The sequence below is a fragment of the Phascolarctos cinereus genome, unplaced genomic scaffold (genome assembly GCF_003287225.1).
Source record: "Phascolarctos cinereus isolate Bilbo 61053 unplaced genomic scaffold, phaCin_HiC Scaffold_4;HRSCAF=312, whole genome shotgun sequence".
NCBI lineage: Eukaryota > Metazoa > Chordata > Mammalia > Diprotodontia > Phascolarctidae > Phascolarctos > Phascolarctos cinereus.
This window is the reverse complement of record NW_027555847.1, coordinates 629675433-629700221: the sequence shown is the minus strand read 5'-3', so window position 1 is coordinate 629700221 and position 24789 is coordinate 629675433. Positions and strand designations below refer to the sequence as shown.

At 38.2% G+C, this 24789-nt stretch overlaps 1 long non-coding RNA gene across 1 annotated transcript; it reads left to right on the top strand.

The window, feature by feature from the left end:
• Positions 1 to 1594: 1594 nt before the first annotated feature.
• LOC110216082 (uncharacterized) lies at positions 1595 to 3976 on the top strand. Its single transcript, XR_002326688.2, has 3 exons — positions 1595 to 1669; positions 1791 to 1883; positions 3295 to 3976. It is a non-coding gene; the product is annotated as an uncharacterized LOC110216082 (long non-coding RNA).
• Positions 3977 to 24789: the final 20813 nt, after the last annotated feature.

Here is a 24789-nt window from a genome sequence, read left to right as displayed (position 1 = left end):
CATCCCTAGATAGGTGCCAGTAATTTTCCAAAGCATGTCTTTGGTGAACTGAGAAAAGGCAGTATGGATATTGGACCTCATGTCCTTGGCAGCTTGGCCTGGCCAAGGTGCTGGTAGGGTCAATGCCAAACTTGAAGCTTGTTGCTATTATAGAGAATCAAGGTTCAGTTTTTGTGGCACAGTTAGTTTCCAAGAAATAAAGATTTACTTGGCAAGCACTCACAAATGAATGTTTCAAACAGAGGCAGGCTGAAAAACACTTGAAGATATCTTGTCTGGTTTCTTTAGTACTGATAAAACTCCATATTTCCATAGTATTTTAAGATTTATAGAGCACTTTGGAGAAGCAGGATGGTATAGTGGATGGCAGGCTGGCCTTAGATTCAGAAGATCTAAGTTCAAATCCTGCCTCCAATATATATTTACCTACTTGACCATGAGCCATTTCCTCAACTTCTCTGTGCCCCAGGCAACACTCAATACTATAAATTACAAAGGACTTACTGATGTCACTGATGGAGGGAGTTTTAATCTATCATTGAATTAGAATTTATTAAGTATCCAGTGCCAGGCACTGGGGATACAAATATAAATAATGAAAAACAATATCTACTTGCTGTCTGAGCATCATCAAAGACCTTACATTTTATAGGAGTGAAATACATACCAGAAGTTTCTTATACCAATGAAATCACAGATCTGGATAGAAAAACTGGAAAAAGTAAACACTTTTCTCATAGCAACCCTATAAGAGATGCAGTATACTTCTCATACCCATTTTTCAGATGAGGAACCTGAAACATGGGGCAGTAAGTGACTTGCCCAAGATTGTTCTGCTTTCAAGCATCAAAGTCAGTAGACAAATCCAGATCTTATGATTCCAATATTAGTCCTTTTCTCTAGACTGGAGTAGGGAACCTGTGGCCTTCTAGGTCCTTAAGTGCCACCTTTTGGCTGAATCCAGATGTTACAGAACAAATCCTTTTAAGGCCAAAGTCAAAAGGACACACCTTTAAGTATGCATCCATACCCACTATCTCTATATTGCCCTTGATCTGTCACAAAGACTAGTCACCCTCAGATACATATGCATATACACTCACACACAGGCATAAACATACCCATTTTTGCATCTACACTCAGATTTGGACTCAGGCTTTTGAGTAAGGGATTTGACTATTTGGTTCAAAGCACCAGTAGATAAGCCAGACCCCACATTTTCCAAACCCAGCAGGCACCCTGTAATTCATTCATTGGTGAAGGATCATGGGCCATTAGAAAGAGCCTGATCAAGACATTAGGAGCCTTGGGTTATTACCCTGACCCTGCTGCCTGAGTAAAGCAAGTCATTCAATTACAACAGTTTTTTCAGTTTCCTCAGCTGCAGAAAGGGATGCAGGCAAAGGTTCTTCAAGGTCCCCTCCAGCTCTAAATATCAATGAATCTATACTCTCTTCTTTCGTAATCCAGCTGATCCCTCTAAAAGCCAAACAAGACCGTCACCACTTCAATCTCTTTCCAGAGGATTCTGTGCCAACCCTGACAACACACAGCACATGACTAGCTTGTGACTCATTCTTGGCTCTGGGCCTCCTTCTCATCCTTCATGCTGACTAGACAAAAACAGGACCAGGAGAGAGCCCTGGATAGTATACACTCCGTATGTTGGGTAAGTGGGCAGGGAAGAGGAGGAGGGCAAAAAGCAAGGGAGGGAGGGGGGATTTGTTTTCCTTAAGATTCCTAACCAGTTATAACTTTGAGGTTGTTTTTTTTTTTCATCCCTAAATCAGGCATAACTGCAGAGCAGATGCGGCCTATGAGTTAAGTAAGAGTAGTACAGCATGTACAGCTTGTTCTCAGAAACAAACAGCTCTTCTCAGAAGGTAAAATCTAATATATGACTGACAGTGATCAAAGGCCAATTCGGGGAAATGGTTTTGGAGAGAGTGGCAATCAAGCCTGATCCCTTGCTCTAAACTGAAGGGAAGGAGTAGGACTGGGGACTGCATTTCCCCTGGTGTCTAAGGACTGCTTGTGCCCACAGGGCATATAGGAGGGGGTGGTGGAGGCAGACTAGGGAATAACATGGCTTTTCTCTGGTTATCTTTACCTCTCATGAACTCTACCCTGTAGCCCATGGAGGCAAGCTGCCCCTCCTCATTCTTGGTTATGTACTTTGAATGTAGCCCTTGACGCATTTCTAAACACTCGGCTCAAACCCTGGCTAGGCCACTTATAAAGCATGTGAGCTCCAGCAAGTTTTTTGGACTCTCTCAGGCTCAGTAAGTAGCCTTATTTATTGATGATTCCTAAAATGTCTTTCAACAATAAATGCATGAGGTAAAAATCATTTATTAAGCTCTTACTATGGGGCCAAGCACTGCAGATGCAGATACAAAAGCAAAGATAGTCCTTGTCCTCAAGAAGCTTGTATTCTAATGGAGGAAACTATATTGAAGTTCCTTGCCATGTGGGGTTTTCAAGCTGAGAAGAGGGTTTCTGAATTACTAGTAGGTGTTTGACTGCAAGCCCTCACAGGATTCTATGACTCCAAAAGAGTTAAAGTACAATTACCACTTTACCAATCAGATTGCTTCTAATTCTCAAGGGGATTTTAAGTCTTCAAATAAAAAATAAAGAAGAAAAAGAAGAATCTTTGCTTATATTTTACTCTAGTAAATCAGGCCTGATTTTTTTTTAAATCACTAGAGTCTGCTAGGCTGAAAGCATTTCTGAAACTTTGACCTTTATCAGAACTGTTCTTGATGACATAGTTATAGGCAACAAATACTTTGTGGACAACCCCTCTCCCTGGTCAAGACACAAGAGAGAGAAATGAGGAAATGAGGACATAGTGAGCATCCAAAGCAATTTTTTTTTTAAAGAGAAAAGAGCCACAGTTTTATTTAACCTTCTTTTCTCAGTATATTTTCAGCTTTGATCTTTAATGTAGAGAAACTTTAATTAAGGGTAAGAATAATTTAAGTAGATTTTTTTTTAAATGTCCAGGGTCCTTTGTTATTTTAGAATGTCATCACTGTTCCAACTTTTGCAGTAGATTTAATATTAACATGAATCCTTGAGGCCTTTGTGTGAGGGGTGTAGGGAAAGTATCAGCAATAAAAGGCATTGATGCTGTGTGACAGACTTTCTTGGCAATGTTCAACAGGATGATATACTATGCCTTCATGCTTAACATCTCAATGGCCCTTGTATTAAAGGGGGTAAAACAGTGCACATGACTAGCAGCTGTTCTTCTAAATAAAACAATGTGTTTGACTCTTCTTTTAACAGGTCACATTTCCATCCTGAGGAAGGCAATTGGCATTGAATGAAGCATACCCAGTCAAAACTGGCACACAGAACAGTGAGCTCACCATAGCCACATTATCCTTAAGGACACAATTTGTCTATCTCTTTCAGTTTTGAAATGACTCAATTTTGATGACAAAAAGATGTGTATGAACCATACCAGCTATATACAAATATGCTCTCTGGTGAGAGGACTGCAAACATCTGTGGAGATCATTCTTTTTTTTTTTTCCTGGAAAAGAAAAGGCTTGGGGTAGACAAGATACCTGTCAAGTATTTGAAGGGAGGGTTTATGGAAGATATATTAGTTTATTTGTTTTAACTTTCTCCTATTGGACAGAGTTAGGTACTATGGGTGTAAGTTTCAGAGAGGCAGATTTATTTATTTGCTTGTTTGTTTGCTTATTGAGTTCATCTGGGTTATCAAGAAAAAAAAAATTACTGCTGAGACCCAGTGGTTAAGTTTTAATAGTCCATAAAATAGCATACCACAAATACATTTTTTATAATCCACAGTTTTACCCACCACTAGTTTCAATACTAGTCTTTACAAATTTACTAACAGGAATTTAGGAAGGGTCAAAGCAAATAATTTAAATTAGCATAACAAATAGAATCAAGTTGTACTTATGTTAAATATGTCAAACATATTACAACCCAGAAATGGAAAGAAAATACACAAAAGTATAAAATTTGTAATTAATGGTGTTCTCTAACCAAAGAAAATAGTGCTGGACAAGCTCTTTGAAGGTTAACGTGGCTAAGAACCTTTCAGGGTCGAGTCAATGAAATAGCACATATAAAGTGTTTTAATTACAAAACCATTCAAAAATGAAACAAACATATAAAATACCTAATGTATATACGGTACAATTTTTAAAAAAATGACACATTCACTATCTTCAAGGAAATTATATTCAAAGTTATGGCATATGCATATATCACTATAATATGAGTCAGAATATGAGGGACAAAGGAGATATTCCAAAAAAAAAATGTGATGACAAATTCAAGAAGGAAGAATTTTCATCATATGGGTAAGAAGCAGGGGTGGACTCAGTTAAGACTTCATGGAGATGGCCATTGGTTGAGTATTGGGGGAGTAGAAAAATCACTGTGGGTGACAAAGAAGAGGAGAAAGAATGAGCTCAAGAGATGGTGAGTGGTCTAGTTTGATTGGAATAAACTCGAATACATTTGAAGAGCAGAGTGACATAGACTTGGAATGGAGGATTAGAGAGCCTTGGGTGCCAAATTATAGTGTTTACATTTTACTATAGAAGGGATTCTTTTCTAATTATATAACTAGAGCAAGGGTGGGGAACCTGCAGCCTCAAGGACACTTGTGGCCCTCTAGGTCCTCAAGTGTGGCCCTTTGACTGAATCCAAACTTCTGGAAGGTATGTAAGTCTCACTCCTCCCCTCCCCCCACTTCTTGCTCTGCAGTTGGGGTTGCTCTCCAAGCACCAAGGCTTGGAGGTGCTTTTCAGGCAGACAGTTACTAGGCTGTCTCTCACTAAGCCTGACGCTCTCAGGCTCTTGGTCCATTAGTTTAGTTTGAGGCCATGGACCTGGGTACACCTTCTGCAACATAGAGGACAAGGACTCATGTCCCTGTCCTGAAGCATACGTTCAATTCTGTCAATTCTTTTGGTGTTAGAGAATTTGGGAAAACTGTAGGTGCTTTTTGGTTCCCTGAGGCTTACCCCTGGATCCTCCTTCATGGAGGTTACAAGGAAAAGTTAGAACAACTAAAAACATGTTAGCATATTCTAGAGGTTTTGTGATCAATCATTAAGGAGTTTTGAAACACCTCCGTACAACCTGGTCACTCCCTTCCCTTGAGTCAAAAGGGTATCTGTTAACTGCTGTCATAGTAGAAGAGAGTTTCACTCTTTCCCCCTCACCTTTGAGTTCACCCTCTCCCACCTGGGGAAAGGTAGGAGGGAGGAGAGGCAACAGCTACAGGATAGGCCCCACTAGCAATGGCCTTGGGCCCTAGGGCAACCTTTTCCTGGAAGGCACCAGGTTCAGTACATCCTGCTCAAGGTAAAGAAGCTAGCCTCTGAACTTGGGTAAGCATGCTCTTTTAAAGTTGTAGTTTTAACTGTTAATGATGAGACGTTTATTCTCTTTGTAAAGTAATTTGGAAATGCATTTAACAAAACTGAAGTCACCTGATTGGTAATGGTTTGTTTCAAGTTTCAAATTGATGAACTTTTTGTATCAGTTATGTCATGCAACTTTTCATAATTTGATTACCACTAAAATAATTTGGCTATTGTTGGTTATTGTTTTAATGTGTCAACTTGCCAAGAAGCTTGTTTGGGTTTTAGCTTGCTGAGAATTTGCAAGTATATAGAAATAATCTCTAACAATTGGCTTTTTACACCAGGACGAATTTAAATTTGAGATGTAAATCTTGGAAAAGTTTTTCCAAGCTGTGATTAGTGAAACTTGCTGTTTGAAGTAAAAGCTCATAGGATTTTTGAGTTGCCTGATGGATCATAATAATCTATCGATAATCAATAATCCACCATCTGAGACAAATGCCACAAGGTACTCAGAGAGAATGTGATACTGGTGGAAAGTCAGCATTGGGCAAAGCTGAGAGGACAATTCTAGCCTCAGTCTAAGATGGGATCCTCCTGGCTCATTTTCCCCATTATGTTCCATTGAAAAGGAATGTTACCCACCTGGCTATTCCTGAGTCTGGCTGTCAGGTGGATTTGATACTGCATGGTTGGAAAACTGAATTATCTGAATCCAAACAGAGCTAAGGATGTTTTATCCTGTTATATCTAGGCCCTACAATCTTTTCTGTCAGATTTGTGTGTTCTAGACTACAGGCCATTCACCTACAGTTGGTAGCAAACAGTGGTACTAGCCAATATCCCCGCATCGTTCTCTGTATGCAGCCTGTGCTCAGTTCCAGTCAATCTCCTCTTTAGGACTCCCTCAAAGCAGAGACAGCTCTATGCCCCCTGCTAGCAGGAAGCAGTTTCAGAAGCCAAGACCTTTGCCCTTTACTCCAAAAGAATTTGGGTCCCATTTGTTTGAGGGGAGAATGATGGGGTTGGAATCTGGACCCCTAAAAAGAAAAACCCTGGGCTCCCCCACATAGCCAAATCTCTGGCATTTCCCAAGGCTACAATCCCATCAACTGGCCTTTCATTGTGGTTACACCCAATCTCCCAACTCTCTGTTACCCTTAACCCAGCCTAGCCCTCCATTTTCTTACTTCCCTATGGCCCCTGGCCATTTCTCACCCTTAATCTAGCTTAATCCAGGTCCTAGGCATTCCGTTCACCCCACTTTACTGGCCACTCCTATCCAGATCCTTCTTAGACTCCTTCCTCCAGTCACCCCAAACTACTTGGCCACTCCTACATCCCTCCCACAGTCCTTCTGTATGTAAGGTCTGTCTTATCTCTATTAAAGTGCTCAGATTCTCATAATCTAGCCACAACTTAGATTCTTAAAAAATCTAGCTACTGCTTAGATTTGTATAATCTAGCCAATAGCTCACTAATGTTCAGAATCCTTAAGAGTCTGCCCAATATGGTGGATGTTCTAATAAACTTGTCTTTGGCTGAAACAAAAAAAAATAAATAAATTGTCCCTTTCAATATGAACAGGTAGTTTTCAGAGGAAGAAATTAAAGCTATCTCTAGTCATATGAAAAAATGCTCAAAATCACTAGGGATTAGAGAAATGCAAATTAAAATAACTCTGAGGTACCACTTCACCTCTATCAAATTGAGTAACATGACAAAACAGGAAAATGATAAATGTTGGAGAAGATGTGGGAAAATTGGAACACTAATGCATTGTTGATGGATCCAACCATTCTGGAGAGCAATTTGGAACTATGCCCAAAGGGCTGTTAAACAGTGCATAGCCTTTGATCCAGCAATACCACTACTAGGTCTGTATCCCAAAGAGATCATAAAAAAGGGAAAAGGACCCACATGTACAAAAATATTGATAGCAGCAATTTTCTTTTTGTGGTGGCAAGAATTGGAAATTGAGGGGATGCCCATCAATTGTTGAATGGCTGAACATGTTGTGGTATTTTAATTTAATGGTATACTATTGTTCTATAAGAAATGATGAGCAGGCAGATTTCATAAAAACCTGGAAATGCTGAGTGAAGTAAGAAGAACCAGGAGAACGTTGTGCATGCTAACAGCAACATTGCGCCCAAACCAACTTTGATATGCTTAGCTCTTCTCAGCAATATAATACCAAAAGGCTCATGATGGAAAAATACTATCCACATCCAAAGACAGAACTATGGAGTCTGAATGAAGATCAAAGCATACAGCTTTCTCTTTTTTTTGTTGTTTTGGTTTTTTTCCTTCTCATTATTTTATCCTTTTGTTCTGATTCTTCTTTCACAACATGACTGACATGGAAATATGTTTAATATGATTGTACATGCATAGTCCATATCAGATTGCTTGCCATCTTTGGGAGGGGGGGAGGGGATGAAGGGAGAAAAAAATTGAAACTCAAAATTTTATAAAAGTGAATGTTGAAAACTATCTTCACATGTAATTGGAAAAAATAAAATGCTATTAAGTGTGAAAAAAGAAATTATCCCTTTCATCATTTTTATGGCATAATAATATTCCATTACATTCATATATTATCATCTGTTCAGCCATCCCCATTAATTGGCACTTCCCTTATTTTCCAGTTCTTTGTTGCTACAAAAAGAGCCACTATACATATTTTGATACATATTGGCCCTCATATTCTTTATTTGATCCTTCTGAGGCATAAGCCTAGTAATTCTGTTTGTGGGGGAAATAAAGAGGCTTACTCTAGATACACTCTAGTGTCCTGATGGAATGCTAGATGATATGTGAAAGGTGGTACTGGTTAGGTCTGTATAATGCCTCTCATTTACCCACTAATCAGGATATTTCAGAGCCAGTTCAGAGTTCCTAAACTAAATATATTAATTACCCTGGAGTGGAAGTAGGGGACATGGTCTCTAGAGAGTGAAGTCCAAATGATTGCTGTTCCTTCTTGAAGGGAGGGCCATTGACTTTTTTTTAAGCAAAGGAGTTAAAAAAATATTGCCCCTTCCTGCCTTCTCATCTTCTCTACACCTAAACAAACTCCCATTTCTCCAACCTTATCTAGTTATTATAGGGAAAGTAGCTATAATATAAAGCATACTGGATTACATAGCAAAGAATTTGTATTAAAATACTGTCTAGTTAATTGTATAACCTTGGACAAGTAGAACCTTCTCTGGACCTGGTTGTAAAGCAGGAGCGTATTACTTGGCTGAAAAATGGATTGGGAAGCCCTAAAAAATAGTGATTTCTCTGCTGCTGGAAGAATTTAAGTGGAGGCTGGAAGCTCATTTAGCTCCACAGATCTAAAGCTGGTAGGAACCTTAGAAGTCATTTAGTCTAAAGCTCACATTTTACACATGAGTAAACAGAGGCTGGTGGAGGTTAAGTGACTTCTTGGAGGCGTTATGACTAATAATAACAATAGTAACTCATAGTTGCACAGTCCCTTAAATATACCATTGACAAGAATCCTATTTTGAGTAGAAGGTCGGTACTATCACCTTTGAGGTATCTACCACCTCTTAAATTCTATTATCCTAGAGAAAAGATGATATTTAAGGTCCCTTCCATCTAGACAATTATAAGATGTGTTTGGCTGATAGCTCAAATTAACTTCTAAACCATCTGAAATAATTCCATTGTATAAATGAATGTAATTAAAATAAAAGAATATGTTCTTTAAAGAAGAGGAGCTTTTTCAGCCACCTTTAAATCATGCTACTAGGTGACTGCTTACTATTTCAGCTCAGAAGGCCAGCCTGGCTAACAGTTATAAGCTGGAATTAAAACCCAAGTTCTCATTCCTCTTCTCCGTTGCTTCAGTTCCAAACACTCAAGTCTCCTCACTCTTCCACATGAGGGCAGAGGAGATTATTCTGGGTGCAATTCTAATGGGCCAGAGTAAGGCTAGTATTGCCACAAGACTCACCTGCTCTCTAGCTCTTGAGATCTTCCACACGGAACATCAGTCAGAGCCAAATGGAGTCAGCCAGAATCCCAATGATTTATAGGGCAGGCCCTCCATTTTAGTAACTTGAAAACCTTAATGTGATTCTTGGGAGAGAAAACAGATTAGATTCAACATACTTACAGTTTGCAAGATGGGAGATTTGGAGATAGGCTGACATTTGCTTTAGAAGTCATTCTAATCTCAGATCATTTTACATAAGAAGAGACTGAGGCTTGGAAAGGTGAAATGACCTGCTCACAAAGAGTGACAGAGCGAAGACTTGACTCCTAACAAAGTACCCTTTATCATCATCTTCAACAATAACAGTAGCATTCATGAATCATTTCAAGGTTGGACACAAGCTTCACAAATACAATTTCATTTTATCCTTGCAACAGCCCTAGGGGGTAGGTGCTATTATTATCTCCATTTTATAGAGGAGGAAACTGAGGCAGGCAGAGATTAAGTGACTTGTACAGATTCACGTGAATTATAAAATTTTGAGATCAGATTTGTGCCCACATCTTGCTGATTCAAGGTTCAGGATGATTTCTTCATTTAAAAAAAAAGTTTCTGTGCACTAAAGAATGAGAGGCAGAATTATTGGAGAGAAAAAAATGTATTTCCACTATGGACAATGTTTTGTCTTTGATCTTTTACAGAGAAAGATAGGATAGGCTTAGTAGTGAATGTGGATGGGAGGGAGTTATGTCAAGAGGTCAGGGAAGTAGGCTGATATCAAATATGTAAATACAATATAAATACGTATTAAAGAGTATAAAATGTATAGTTTTGAAAATGGACTAAAATCTCCTTAATTTCAAGTATTTGAAAAAATAACTTGCCAAGGTCCAGCTCAGTACTTCTTTCTTCATGAAGTCTTTTCCTGGTCCCCTTAGGTGAAAACAATTCACTTTTACTTGAATTTTCCTCAAACACTTGGCCTGAATGTCTACCTAGTTTGTTGTTCCTCCTTGTATAGGTCATTTTAGCTTGGAAACCCTGTCTTGAGTGAAGTGATTGTGTTTTTGTTTTGCTTTTCATTTTATTTTACATCCTTGACATTTAGCATAGAGCCTTGGTTAATGACTTAATGATGAAAACAATCAGTAAACATTAACTGAGTACCTAGTTTGTGCCAGGCATTATGCTAAGCCAGGTGATAAAAAAAGAGGCAAAAGACAATCCCCACCCCCAAGCAGTACACAATTTAATGGGGTAGACAATATGCAAACCAATATATGTGAAACAAGCTAGACACAGGATAAATAGGAAATAATTAACAAAGAGAAGGCACTGTATTTAAGAAGTATTGAGGAAAGTTTCTTGTAGAAGGCAGGATTTTACTTAGGACTTAAAGGAAGCAAGGGAGGTCAGTAGTTTGAACAGAAAAGGAAGAGTATTCCATGTATGGGGGCTAGCCAGAGATAGTGCATAGAGTAGAGAGATGGAATTTCTTATTTGTGAAATAGCTGGGAGGCCAGTGCCATAAAGTGCTGTGCTAAGCACTTTGACCACAAATAGAAATAAATACTTCCTGCTCTCAAGGAGTTCATATTGTAATCAAGGAAGATAACATGTATAAGGAATTTTCCGCTACAAGTAACAGGCTCCATGGACTTCAGGGGAAATGGCAAAGCAGAGGACAATGCATCTTAATCCTGTTTCCACTTAAGATGTATTTGCCTCAGTTTCCTTATCAATAAAATGGGCCCTACCTCCCAAGGCTGTTGTGAAGATCAGATGAGACAGTATTTGTAAAGTTCTTAGCACAGTGCCTGGCAAAGAGTAGGCACTATATAAATGTTAACCATCGTGTTATTATTATTTCCACTGATAAAATTATTTGTTTCTGATCTTGAACTACTTGACCATTCCAAAGATTTGGTTGGTTGAGAATTTTCTTTTCTTGACCTTCAGTATCTTTGACTGCAGTTACAAGCAATTCTTTCCCAAGATGATGACCAGTAGTTGACCTGGAAGGACTGCCTTTCCTTGGCTCTGGGACTTCCTGACCACTGATGGCAGTTAGTTAGCATCTGATGTTGGTGATAGAAGGAAGGTGGGCCTTTTCTCCACATAGATAGCATCCCTCGATAATGGCTATTGGGGACCAGGCTAGAAGGATGGAGTACTGTTACTCTCAGAACTCATGACCTTGGAGTCCAGAACTACTTTCATCAGTTCTGAGATGTGGTGGTCAAAATGTTAGAGGAGATTTGAATGGCTGGCACATACCATTTCTTCTTGTCTTTCCCCCATAGTACCTTACTGCCTCTGCTAGGCTGGCTTTTCTGCCTGGTGGTCAATTGGTGGACATGGCTGGCCCCTTATCAATAAGACTTACTTCCCATGAAGGTAGATAGTAAGAGGTTAATAATGACTCGTATTCATTTAATGGTTTAAGAATTACAAAGCATTTTACACCCCCCCCAAAAAAAAAACCAACAACCTGTGAATTATGTATTAAACGTGTACCAGGCTAAAAACGTCATACAAGATCTTGTCATGCACATTATTTTAATTAAGACATGATTATAGAAGTTGCATTATAATTTCCTTTGCTTCTATAGCCTAAGGAACAAGAGAATTTTCCTATGATTTACAGTTGAAACCTTCTGTATGAATTATCATTATATGTACATACATATATATGTATATATATATAGTATATATACATATGTGTATATATATATATGTATATATATGTGTATATATATGTGTGTATATATATATATATATATATATATATATATATATATATATATATACACACACACACACGCACACACACACACATATACACACACATCCCCAGAACTTAGCATAGTGCTTTGTGCATAGTAACCACCAAATAAATCCTTTTTCATTTATCCATTCAGACTCCATTTGTAACTGGAAGGGACTGCACAGCCACATCACTCCCTATATCAAGAGACTAAAGAGCCATCAGAAAGCCTCAGGTTATGCGTGCTTGACTTTTAGTTGAGGCTAGATAGTATATCCATCCCTATGTGGTCAAAAGCACATGATCCATAGGCTCATCTGTGTTGCATTAGTATTATAATCCCTAGTTCACAGATAAGGATATAGCTTGAGAGAGGTTGTGACTTGCCCATAATACCACCTGTAGTAAATGTCAGAGACAATTCCTGAATACAGGTCCTCTGAACCCAGGACCTGAACTCTTTCCAATACTTTAAGGCCTCCATATTCTGTGCTCTTTCCACCATGCTATGATGCCTCTATTTTTTTGCAAATTAAATTGAATTTATACAATTAGATTATTAAGAGAATATGTAATCAACAACCAAATAGGTTTCAGAAATTTGGGGTGACAGATATGTATACACTTAATGTGTTAATTACTTGGTACATTAGAATGAGTGCCCCCATTATACATATATATATATATATATATATATATATGTATATATATATATATGTATATATACATGTATATATATATATATATACATGTATATATACATATATATATGTATATATATATGTATATATATGGGGTCACTAAATAAACATTTTTTTTTGGATAGGCAATGGGGTTAAGTGACTTGCCTAGGGTCACACAGCTAGTGAGTGTGACGTGTCTGAGGCTGCATTTAAACTCAGATCCTCCTGATTCCAAGGCTGGTGCTCTATCAACTGTGCCACCTAGCTGCCCCGATAAATATTTATTAAGTGCTTACTACGTGCCAGACATCGGGCCAAGCTACATAGCTAGGACTACATAATATCTTGAGTTTCTTGATTCAGAACTATCTGAGTTACCTTATGTAGTCACCTAACCACTCTTTGCTTTAGTTTCCACATTGATGAAATAGTGGAGGGAGTCAGCATGTTGTGGTGAAAAGGTATCAGGGCAGCTTGGAGACTTTTAGCAAGCTATGCCATCTCTATGGGCTAAGGCATTTCCTCAGCTATAAAAATGCAAGGATGGTATAGATGATTTTTTTAGTCCCTTCTAATTCTAATATCCCATAATTCAGTGGTACTCAAGGTCTCTAACAGGCAAAATACGTCATAAATTGTTGCCCAGTCTCTTTTCAGTCATGTCTAATTCTTCATGATCCCAGTTGAGGTTTTCTTGGAAGAGATACTGGAGTAGTTTGCCATTTCATTCTCCAGCTCATTTTATAGATGACAAAACTGAGGCAAAAAGGATTAAGTGACTTGTCCAGGGTCACACAGCTAGTGTCTCAGGCCAGATTTGAATTCAGGAAGATGAGTCATCCTGACCCCAGGCCTGACACTCAATCCACTGTGCCACCTAGGTCAGTCATAAATGGATGACGTCTAATATCCTTTCCTACTCTGTGATCCTTATATTTCTTAAATACTTAGGACTCTTCTCAAGCTTTGAAGTAGAAAGACTTTCTATACAATGATTCTGACTAGAATTCATTTCTCTCACACCACCCCTTTGAATATACAATAGGTCCCAGCCAACCTGGTTTATAATCCTATCCTCCAAGATCCTTACTTTTCTTACCTGTAAGTAAGACACAGATCCCAAGGGATATATGAATAATGATGTTTTCTCTAAGCATACATATATATTTTCAGGTTGTTTAATTTATGGATATGAAAAAAGAGTATCATTCAAGCCTCTTTTGCATGACACAAGGCCATCTAGACATGGAGCTGATCAGCTAAACAAAGAACTAGTCCTTCATAGTATCTGGTGCAAACAGAGTAAGCATAGGATTTGGAAACAGAGGGTCTGTGTCAGGAGTGTGCTGGCAAATGTCTAACAATTGGCTCACCAAAAAAAAAAAGTACCCATAACATACTTTTAAGTTTAATCTGCATTATTAACATTTCATCAATCATTTTCTTAAGACTAGGCAATCAACAAAACAATAAATCAAGCCCTGACTTATAGTACTTGCCAGTTTCTGAATTGTAAATAATCACACTGAAAAATTTAACAATTGACTCTGACCAACCAGTATGAGCTGGCTTCAGCACACACTTGATCTGGTCTGAATTCTGGCTCATCTATTTGCTTCTTTTATGACCTTGCAGAAGTTATGTAAGCTTTCTAGTCCTCACTTACCTTGTAAATAAAATACACAGTTATTGTTTTTGCCCCCAAACCCAACTGTTTATTAACTCAGCTGCTCTATATTTAAGCCAACTCTATTTGCTCTGACATGGTGACTAACAGAGTTGGTCTTAGTGATTTTTCACCTGCTCTGCCAGATGTTTGACTTCATCAATGAACTGGTATATCTTGGGTTGATACAAGTCTAGTCTGTACTGTGATCTTCTAATTCTTTAGTAGCTTGTCATTCTATTTTTCCAAGTGATCAAGTTATTAATAAAAATATTGGCTTCAATGGATGTGGAGCAAGATCTACTTGGAATCACAGTCCTTCCAATCAGGTATTTGTTCAACTGATCAGCTATAAAATGGGCACAATCACAGCTTAAATGTCCCAATTTGGGCCATAGTCCTGTTGTAAACATATTGGTTTACACATTCTTGTTACTCTCAGAACTTCCATTTTAAGGAGGACATCTGACCAACTATGACATTCTTCCCCTTCAGGCTACATTCCTAATTCTCAGGGCCTTTTCTACCCTGCCACTGAAAATACTTTACCTTGGAAGCTTTCTATACCTCTGGACTTCACACATTAGAAGTACCCTCCACTTCTTTGGCATCTCCCTCTTGTTGGCTGGTTCTTCACAGAACCTCCAGTTTAAGAAGGACAGCCAAGTGAGCCATGTCTTCAGTAATCTTCAAGTTACACTTTGGATTGCCCTGATTTTCTTTACCATGACACTGAGCAAGGTAACTTCTTCTCTTCCCATTCCCCAATACCCTTTTCAGCTTACTTTTATATGTTGTCTTCTTTTATCAGAATGGAAGCCCCTTGAGAGAAGAAACTCTCATTCTATCTCCATGTATTTGTATCCCCAACAGGGCACAGTGCTTGGCAAATAGGCAAATACATGTATGTATGCATGTATGTATTTGTATAAAATAATGTTTGAAGGACTCATGATGAGGTCAGTATGCAGAATTCCTGATGTAGAACCATTCATTGAGGTAGATCACAACTTCTTTAGAACTTAGCACATTGCCACAGCACTTAGCGTCACTCCTGTAACATAGCAGCTCTGACTTAAGTAGATATATTCTAGGTCTAGTAGGCTGCCTGAGGCACAAAGGATTAAATGGCTTGCCCAACTACATAGCTCTTAAGAGTCAGATGTAGATTTTGAACTCAAATCTTCCACTAGACTGGTTTTTATAACAATGATAATAATAATAATATGTAACTAAACTATACTTCCTCATGCCCTAGTACTTTATTCATGAAGTCATTATGATACTATATGCAAAATGAAGCACACACCAATTCAGATTTTGAATGCATCAAAACACCAATGTGGAACAGCAACAGATTTGAATGCGAATGCAATTTCTAGTATCAGTTCCAAAGTACATGTGGGCTATGGACATGGAAAAACAGATGGAAGCCAAGTTGGAGGGGGGAGCTCTTTTCAGCACATCTAATATTGAGTTATTTTTATTTAGTAATAATAACCTCAAGTCCCAGTGACTCATGGATAAAATGACTGTAGCAATAAACCAACCATTGAAGAAAGCAAGTTGCCACAAGTTGGTTTTCAGTATGAGGAGATGCATTGCGCATTATTAGTGTAACTAGAATCACTTAGTGGCCGATAAACCACAGGCAGAGATGGTAATAGAGTCATGGTCTGGTTACTGGAAAGTGATTTCAGCTGCATAATCTATTTGTTGTTGTTGTCTCCCCTTTCTATAGAATCATTAAGTCAGAGTTCAGAGTTAGAAGGAATCCCGGTGGTTATCTTGTCCATCACGTATGTGAGTAGAAATATTCTCTACAAAATCACTGACCAGTAGTCATCTAGTCTTTTTCTTGGAGATCTTGGGCAAAAACAAGCCCCCTGTCCATTATACCTTTCTGTTTTTTGTAACTAGGAATGTGATTTCATTGATGTTGGGGTCTCTTGATAAGTTACTAGGATCATAGATCTGTATCTAGAGGGGAATTTAGATGACATCTAATCCAGCCAATTGCTTTGACTGAGGAGGAAACTGAAAGTCAGAAAGATTAAATGATTTCCCTAAAGTTTCACAGTAAGTGCTGGAGACAGAATTTGAGCCCAGGTCTACTTCCAATGTACAGCCTCCTCAACTCGTCCGCAATTTGAAGTCATTATAATTATTGTTATTGTTTTGTTGTTGCTAGTAGTAGTAGTAATATTGCCGTCATCAATAATTTATCATTTATAACCAGTAATAACTTATAATAAATAGTTTGCATTTGCATAGTACTTCAAGGTTCATAAAGCCTTTTATGTTAGATCATTTGATCCTTGAAACAATTCTGTAAGGAGGTGCTATTACTATCCCCATTTTACAAATGGAGAAGGTAAGCCTGAGAGCCATAAAACATCTTGCCCAGGTCAGATAGCTAATAATTATCTGAGTCAGGATTTGAATTCAGACTTTCCTTGCTCTATGGGCAACTCTTTAGCCATTGCACCATCTAGCAAACCAGGAGAGCTGCCTGGGAGATTGAAAGGTTAAGAGATTGTCCCAAAGTCAGTATGTGTCAGAGATGGAAAGTGAATGCAGGTCTTCTTGACTTCAAGGCCAACTGTCTATCTATAATGCCGTGATGCCTCTATTCCACTTTTTGAATAGCTCTAATGTTAGAGATTTTTTGGGTTTTTTTCTTCTTACATCAAGCTTACATTTGTTTCTGGGTACCTTCCTGGTCTTCCTAATTCTACCTTTCGGAAATAAGGAGGACATTTTATCCCTCTTTCACATAACAGTTCTTCAAATATTTGAATATAACCATAGTACTACATCCCTTTTCCTTAAAGTATTTTTTGCAGGCTAACTATCCTCCCCTCTTCTTTCAAGCAATCCCTACTTGATATATATTTTAGCATCCTTGCTGTACCTTCCCTCTCATCTCATTCCCTCACGCACATCTCCTAAATCTGATCTTTCTGCTAATCTATTGCTTAAGCTTAGAATAGACTCTTTTATGGCATGTTTCATTGTATCTATCAAGCTCTTTCCCATTCTTTCCAAAGAATATCATCTCCTTATACACTTCTTTAATTTGAGTTGTAAACACCCTCCTAGAAATTTTAGCCTCATCAAATCACACTAGCTCACTCTACTCTGACGCATTCTCTTCTCCCTAATGCATTAATGTCATTGCTTTGTTTGGGGAAAGAGAGTCTTTAAATTTTGACTCAATTTTATGTCATGTCTGGCAGGAAGGTACTTGAAAAAGTTTGCCTCCAGATCCCCTTGGTGAAAGCCTTTGTGGTTTTAGTTTTCTCCCCTGTATAGTGAGACCTTTAGCTGAGATGCTATCTAAATATACTCCCCATTTTAAATCTTATGATCCCATGAAATTAGATTCTTCCTTCCACCTAGAAGAAAAGTTGTCAAAGGATGGTACACCCACCAGATTGTCCTTCATGATTCTATGTATATGTGTATGTGTGTGTGTGTGTGTGTATGTGTGTGTGTATACTATATGATCGTCCTTCATGATACTATGATACTATAATAGCCAGTCAATAACATGGACCGCTATACTATTACAAATGTTAATAATGACTGTATCTACATTTTCATTTCCATCATTAATTGATATTTTATTTGTATCTTCTCTGGTTTCTTTCTTTTTGAAAGTGACAAACTTCTTCCACTTAATTCTGATAGAATTCTGTTTCTTGAGAGAGAGAGAGAGAGAGAGAGAGAGAGAGAGAGAGAGAGAGAGAGAGAGAGAAGTGGCTGATGGAAGTAGGTAAGATATGTGGTCCACTACATGGTTTGATTCTCAAATATACAAGCTAATTCAACAACCATTGCTCAAACACTAGGATCAGTACTAGGAACTACTACAACCCGATAGCCTCTGTTCTTACAGAGCTCACTTTCTCTTTTTTTTTAATGAGGCAGTTGGGGTTAAGTGACTTGCCCAGAGTCACATGGCTACTAAGTGTCAAGTGTTTGGTCTGAGGCCAGATTTGAACTCAGGTCCTCCTGACTCCAGGGCCAGTGCTCTGTCCACTGAGCCTCATAGCTGTCCCTTCAGAGCTCACTTTCTAATAGACATGGTTTGTGAACTCAGAAAGAAATCCATGAGTTAGAACAAAGTTCATTTCTCCTTCAATTTTTAACTGTTTGGATTGTGTGCAAAATTAACAGATAATAGATAGTATGGTTTTCCCTGACAAATACCCTTTTCACTCATCCTGTGCAATTGCCCTGCCTGACAACTTTATGCACATAGAAATAAGAGGAACTCTGGGCATTTGTTCCCTGACTCTTACCACAATTCAGTGGTATACATTTAATAAGGCACCTTCTATATGTAAGATGTAAAATTCTTTGACTGAGCCAAATGTCTAGTAGTGGATATAGTTCTTGCTCTGTGTCCATAGCTCATGTGTCTCATTGCATCTTTCTCCTCAACTACATGTGGCAATACTTAGAGGCTTCAGGGTCAGTGATTTGGTCAGTGTTGGTGCTCCTTCTGTCAACATAGGTCACACTATGTTCTTCACGGCTAGCTGTGGCCAGAAAATGAATCACTCTGTTGACACCTAGTAGCTAGGTTTTTTCAACTTACTTAGGCTCATTCATGGGCAATAATCAATCGACAAGGATTTACTAAGTGCTTACTATTACCAGGCACTGTGCTCTGAGCGCTGGGGATATAAAAAGGATATAAAAAACAGCCCCTACCCTCAAGAAGTTCACATACTAATGGGAGAAAACAACACGTAAACAACTGAGAACATCCCAGGAACAATGGATGGGAACTGTGGGAAGGCAGATTCAGGCAATATCCTAACAATCTTAACAAGGAGAGTTATCCAAAAGTGCCTTAGCAGGTAGTACCTGGGTGGTGCAGTGGATAGAGTGTCTGGCCTGGAGTCAAGAGGACCTGAGTTCAAATTGGGCCTCAGACACTTACTAGCTGTGTGACCATGGACAAGTCATTTAACCCTGCTTACCTCAGTTTTCTCATCTGTAAAATTAGCTGGAGAAGGAAATGGCAAACCACACCAGCATCTTAGCCAAGAAAACCCCAAATGGCACCATGAAGAGGTGGAAATGACTGAAAAACAACTGAACAACAGTGACAAATTTCCCCTCACTAGAGGTGACTTCTTGTCTGACGTACTATAGTAGAAATTCTTGGTTATGAATGAGTTGAATTAGACAAATACTAGGGTCTTTGATATCCCTGACATTTTGGGATTTTGGGATTTTGGTTGTGTTTATTATTTCTCTTCTGTACTATTTAGACATCTTTCTAATTAGTGTATCTCCCTCCAGTCTCTCCTCTTCAGGTCCTATAACACAAGGCTATGAAATTGACATGCCTAAAGCACAGGTGTGATAATGTCATAGTCCTATTCAGGAAGTTTAAAAATTATTGAACAGTACAACCTGTTTAACACAGTAATCTTACTACTAGACATATATATCCATATATTTCTATCTCTATATCCGTATCTATATCTGTATCTATATTTATATCTATCCCGAAAAGATAGGAGAGAAAATGAATACGTGTGTGCAAAAATATTTATGGCAGCTCTTTTTAGTGGAAAAAAATAACTGAAAACCTAGGGAATATTCAGCCATTTCCCAATTGATAGTATATTAATGCAATGTAGTGCAATTGTGCCATTAGAAACGATGCTTCATAATCTGTCTCTCTACATGTTTCAATGAAACCTGAGAAGACTTGGATGAACACACGCCAAGTGAAATGAAAACCAAGAGAATAATTTGTATAATAACAAGAATATTGTAAAATCAAATATCTTTGAGCAATTCAATGATCAACCTGGATCACAGAGGACCAACTAGGAAGTGTGTGACTTATCTTTTGACAGAGATACAGTGGACTAAATATGAAAAAGGATACATAAATTACTTTGGACATGGTAATTATGGGAATTTGTTTGCTTGACTATTTGAATTTATTGCAAGGTTTTGTTTGTGTGTTTTTCCAATTATTTCTTTGTCGTAGTTTTTAATTGGGTGTGGGGCTGAGGAAAATGAAAGACAGAAAAAAGAGTTGATAATCTTAAAAAAATTAATTTAATAAAAAAAAACTTTATTGGTTCCTAATTACCTTGACGATAAAATACAAACTCCTCTGTTTGATATTTTAAGCTCCCCACAATCTGGTTGCAAGCTATCTTTTTTTCAGATTGGTTTTACCTTATAAGCCCTATGTACTTTTATGACAGCCAAATTGGCTTTTCCATTCTCAGTATAAGATATTCCATCTCTCTCTTCCATATCTTTGTACAAACTGTCTGCCATGCCTGGAATTCCTTCTCTCCTTACATTGACTTCTTGGATTTCCTAGCTCTAGGCAAGATTCAGTCACAATGGTACCTTATACAAGAGTTCTTTCTTCTCTATGCTCCTAGTTATTGATGTCACCTTCCCCCATAACTTGTATATTTGTTACATTTATTTAGGTTGTTTCCCCTTATTTGAATGTGCATTCCTTAATGATGGGTTTCTTCCTTTTTTGCCTTGTATCACAGCGCCTAACAAAGTACCTGGCACATAATAGACCATTATAAGTTATGAAATTAAATAATTTGAAACACAGGATTTTGGATGGCAGAAAGCTGATTCTGCTATGTCTACAAGACTGTTTAAAATTGGTTTATCCTACTAATTGTCTCTTAGCAGATTTAGAGTCATAGAATGTCTGAACCAGAAGAGACTTTAGGGATCTTCCAACCTAGCCCCTGAAATATACAAAGGAAGAAACTGTGACCAAGAGAGGTAGTTGACTCACACAGTGAGTTAATGGCAGATGTTATGCCTGTCTTTGTATATCATAAGCTCTGTGTAAGCAAACAACATTTGGGTTAAGAGGGAGGAAAGAGATGAATCAGACAAATATGTGTGTGTGAGTTCCTCTTTTGGAAAACATTCCGTGTGTTGTTCCACACTTAGCACACATATACTAGCAGCAGGAGGATACACTCAAAAACACATGATATACTATTCAGCTTATGGAAATCCAGTAAAAGATCAGGAATAGTAAATCATATTATTTTGAAGCCTTAATGTTTACAAATAAAAAAAACATTCACAATAATCCTGTGAGATAGTATGACTTTTGTAATTACTATTTTGCAGATGGGGAAATTGAGGCCCAGGAGGATTAAGTACCAGGCTAAATGGACCTCTGTCACACTGCTCATAAGTGAAGGAAGCATGGGAATTGTAAATGGATGGAAAGCCTCCACTCTGCTATTTCTTAGCTTTGTGAATTTAAGGAAGTCTCATTGTCTCATTCTCCCCATTTATAAAATGAGGGAGTCAATTAAAGTTGACTGCAAGTCTCAATTCCATGAATCTTCGAGCATCAGACTCAGGACCCAATGCCCATTCTTCCATTTTGAAGTGTTCTGGACTTTTCCCCATATTATGCTGCATTCTTACCTTTGTTTTACTTTGGAAGCAATGGCTCCTATTCAAGGCAGAGTTCTGACTCTCTCCCCTCTCTACTAAAAAGGGTAAGCATCCAGGAGGGCCAAAAATTTAAAGAAACACTTAAGCTGGCCACAAAGCAACTGTAATTCAAGTTTAATTTTAGCCTCTAAGTGTTGATGAAAAAGGTCATCCAGCTCAGTCTCTTCTCTAGTGGAAATGAAGCTCCAGAATGGAATTTGGCTAAGAATACAGTACATCATAGTGCTTAGGGACCTAAGAATCTAACATATTGGATCCAGTCCATCTAATATCCGCTCTCTGATAGGATCTCTATTAGAGGCATGACAAGAGGGCAATTTTGCTTTAATTTAAGCATCAACTCAGTGATTATTATTCTTGCAATCCAGAAGACTCGGTTTGAGTCTACGTCTTAGCTATGCAACATTGATTCAGCCACTTAACCACTCTGGTCTTCATTTTTTTTCTCTTTTATAAAATGGAAGGGCTAGTAAGGAGATCAAGAACAGAAATGAAGGTCTAATACATACCTAAATGTGGCAGGTAGGTGGCGCAGTGGATAGAGTAGCAAGCCCAGAGACAGGAAGATCTGAGTTCAAATCTGGGCAAGTCACTTAACCTTCTTCATTTCAGTTTCCTCATCTGTAACATGAGCTGAAGAAGGAAATAGCAAACTGCTCCAGTATTTTTGCCAAGAAAACCCCCAACTAGAGTTGTGAAGAGTCAGGCATGACTAAAGTGATTGAACAACAACAAATACACCTAAATATTCATAATTCACAGTGGTGTGTGTGTGTTTGTATGTGTGTGTTGGCAAAGAACTTGAAGTAAAATTGGTGTCCTTTTATTTGCAAAAGTTGAACAAACTGTAGTAGAAGAAGGTAATGAAATGACTAATATAAAGAGTTTAAGGAAACATGGGTACATTAGTGTAAATTGAAGTATTCCATTCCAGAAATGGAAGAACAATGTACAAAATGAATCTGATAATGCATAAGGAAAACAACCACTAAAAGTAAGACTGACTTCATTCTTTTTCTTACTTTGGAAGTACTTTTTCAGGTTTCACTCCTGAATCTCTATACTTTCATCATCATACCATAGAAACCTTTTTACTCTGAAAACTCACTCCACCTTTGGATTACTTCTCACATTAGACCTCTTACAGCTTCTCCCTCTGAATGGCTGGTTCCTCCCAGAACCTCCAATTTAACGGAGAAGCCTATACCAACATATCTTAATTGCCCTCCAAGCTGAACTCCCAGTTCTCCAGACTTCTACCTTTGGTTAGTCAATAAACATTTATTAAGCACCTACTATGTGCCAGGAAAAGTACTAAGTACTAGAGATAAAAATGCAAAAAAGAAAGATATTCTTGGGCCTCAAAGAGCTTACAGTCTAATGGTGGAGGGAAGACAGCACACAAAAGAAAGCTGATAATATGTGGGTGGCAGCTGGGATGAGGTGTAGGGGAGGGGAAGACTAATGAGTGGAAAGAGTGGGAAGATGAGGAGAGATACTTGGTGTGGGGGCATGATGGAGACTTCAAAGTAGTGTAGACAGATGAGGAATGAAAAGATGGCTGGCTAAGGCACCCTCCTTAAATGGAGGTTAATAAAAAAAAACCAAGCAACAAATGAATTGGCTCTGTTGGGATATGCAGTAATCCACATTCCTAAGTCCCCAGTCTCAAAGAGTTGAGGGAAAAGAATTCTTCCATACATTCTTAGAAGCATAGCTTAGTCATTATAAGTTGGTGTGTTTTTTGAATGGTTCATCCTGGTTAAAGTTTGACAAAAAAGCAACTACTATTCACCGACTCTTGTTAGAATTGTTTGTCACAAGTAGGGCTCCTCTCTTTGAAGACAAAAACAATTTTTAATTGTTAGTTAAGCATCTGGTATTTCTAAAGCTCCTACTATGTGCCAGGAAGTTTTCATCTCCCAACAGGACCTGGCCCAATGTGATAAAAATAAGTAGTGAGCAAATATTTGTCAGAAGAATGACAAAGGAGAAGGCATTAGGGCTTAGTTCCAATATACTGAACTTTAAAGATTCTGATACCTCTTGAAGTCCTTCAACAGGGAATAAACAACCTAGGTTGGAGAGGTGAGCAGAGTAAGGCTGTATGGGGTGCTGGACCTGGAGTCATGAAGACCTGAATTCAAATCCAGCCTCAGGCACTTATTAGCTATATTGCCTGGAGCAAGTCACTTAATCTCTGTCTGCTTTGGCTCTGTAAAATGGGAATAATAGTATCTATTTCTCAAGGTTGTTGTGAGGATAAAATGAAGTAATATTTTCAAAGTGATTTGCAAACTTTTGTACAATATAGTACTATATAGTACTATAAAGTGCTATATAAATCCTACTCTATTATTGTTATTATTATTATTATCATAATGAGCAAGAATAACTGTTAAAATAAGAATTTTCCAAATGTCTGATTGGGGGCAAGCTCCTTTCCCAACCCACCCTGTTCTTGCTCCTCATTACAAACGAGATTATATTACCAGCAGCTTGTCCCTAGACTTGGTTTAAATTGCTTTGTTGTTATGTTTATTCACAAGATCCCCTGTAAAGAAGATTTACTTTTCAAGGCAGGGTACTAGAGGAGGTCATTGACCAGAGTCCTAAACTGACCCTCACTGTCACTGAAGAAGAAGCATGAAGTGCTGTACCAGGAAAGGAAGCTGAGCACACAGTTACACAGGATGCAGAGACTCTGCCAACCTATGAAAAACCAGAGCCAGGCAGCAAACACAGACCTCTCACATCATCAGGGCCAAACACTATCCAGAGATCCCCTAGGATGGACCTCTGTGATACAATTGCCTAAAATAGCCATTCAACTTTTAATATGCTAGCACTGGATTTCTTTTGTA